Source organism: Tupaia chinensis, unplaced genomic scaffold, assembly GCF_000334495.1.
Source record: "Tupaia chinensis unplaced genomic scaffold, TupChi_1.0 Scaffold000033_1, whole genome shotgun sequence".
In the NCBI taxonomy this organism is placed as follows: domain Eukaryota; kingdom Metazoa; phylum Chordata; class Mammalia; order Scandentia; family Tupaiidae; genus Tupaia; species Tupaia belangeri.
This window is the reverse complement of record NW_006159463.1, coordinates 409,297-411,258: the sequence shown is the minus strand read 5'-3', so window position 1 is coordinate 411,258 and position 1,962 is coordinate 409,297. Positions and strand designations below refer to the sequence as shown.

General features: G+C 35.9%; 1 pseudogene; it reads left to right on the top strand.

Annotated features, from left to right (window-relative positions):
* The first annotated feature begins 1,486 nt into the window (after positions 1 to 1,486).
* Positions 1,487 to 1,691, top strand: LOC102484656 (protein transport protein Sec61 subunit gamma pseudogene; annotated as a pseudogene).
* The last annotated feature ends 271 nt before the right edge of the window (positions 1,692 to 1,962 follow it).

Below are 1,962 nucleotides of genomic sequence, written 5' to 3'. Positions count from 1 at the left end.
TACTTTGATTGGCATTGCATTAAATATGTAGATTAATTTGGGTAGATTTGCCATTTTGATTATATCAATTCTTCCAATTGCTAAGTCATGGAAATAACCCAAATGCCCCCGTAAGGAGGAATGGATTGAAAAACTGTGGCACATATACTCAAGGTAGGGAAGCTCTTCAAATAAATATCTTGTGTAGGTCCTGTGATTGCATCAAAATTAATTGATGAAAATGAAAGTGTAAATAGTCTTGTGGTAGAAATAGCTTCACCCTATTTGGAGAAGGGATTCAGAGGTAGAGCATTGACGGGATGGAGAAGTGTGGTGTTATCGGTTGAAGATATTTTGATCAACGGGACTGGAGAGAAATGTTCAAATATTGGAATGTTCACATTTTAAGCTAAACAATGTGATTGAATGTATATACAAAAAGAAATAATTTTAATAAAAAATATATTAAATAAAAATAAATAAATAAATAAAAAGTCCAAAATGGGGTCAACTCGTGTTGTTGTGGTTAAAGCATCAGAATACTACGTAACTAACTACACAGTTCAGATCCCGGACCTGGCAGTTTGAAAAACATCAGTGCATGCTTGAAATCCTGAGAAGTGAGAAATGGAGAGAGGATTCAGCATGACAATTCCACAGGGAGGTGCTTTCTCACTTTCTCCTATCTGGTGAATGCATGCAATCTCTGGCAAGTTTTTAAAAAAGATATTCAAAATGAGACTGGCCCTTTGACTTAGTTGTTAAGGGAGCCAGATTCCACATGCCCAATCCAGGTCCATTGGCTTGAAAAAAATGTGGGGCACCTGTGTGCATAAGACCAAGGTTCTTGCAAGATAGAGTAATAGAGGAGAAAAGATTGTGATGTCACTAGGTCTTTTGGGGGGAGTTTTCTCCCTCTCCCTCTCTGTCTCTTTGATTCTCCATCTTTCCTTCTCTGGTATGTGCATGCAATCTCTTTAAAAACAAATAATAAAGAGTTATAATATAATAGGGCAGGGTACCAGCAGATGGCGTAATGGTTACGTTATGAGACTTCCTTGTAATTGACTGCAGTTCAAGTCGTGGACCTGGTGACTTAAAACTCATGCCAGGTGCATGTGCATGCCTGGCCAAAATTCCAAAACAAAAATGGATGAGAAGGGATTGGAACATGACCATCCCCCTGGGGGATGATTTCTTGGTTTTTGTCTCTCTGTCTGTCTCTCTGGCAAGCACACATCCCACCACAGCAAAAAAATCTCTCTCAAAAAAAAAATACACACATACACATATATATTAATTTTAATGCTGAAATACCTGTTTTTAACCTGATATATATATATATATACATATATAGGCTAATCCTACTGTAATGACATCCATCCATATTATCATTTTATGACTGAATTAAAAACTGTCAAAACAGTGTCTTTAATAATAATAAACAGTCAGCTTGCTCCTGTGCTACCTTTCCCTGGCATCTTAAGTGGCAACAGGTCAGGCAATCATGGATCAGGTAATGCAGTTTTTTGAGCCAAGTCAGAAGTTTGTAAAGGACTAATTTCAGCTGGTTAAAATGCACCAAGCCTGATAGAAAAGAATTCCAGAAGATTGCCATGGCAACAGCAATAGGATTTCCTATAATGGAATTCATTGGTTTCTTTGTGAAATTGATCCATATCCTGATTAATGACATCAGTGTTGGTGGCTGAATACTTTTCTGCAGAGTGTTGTTCATCTTGGGGATTGGTGAACAATGAGAGTTTGAGAAGCTCAAGGAGTAAAAAATTGCCTATATATTTTGTGTTTTATTTTCCTTCCAAGATGTTTTCCATTACTAAATTAAATAATTTCAAAATAGAAAAAAATAAACATTTATTTATTTATTCATTATTTTTCAGTATAGGCTGGTTTCTACTAAGTATAAACTCTGCTCAATTTTTAAGTTCTTTCAAAGATTTAATTAGGCTAAGATTCTCTGGA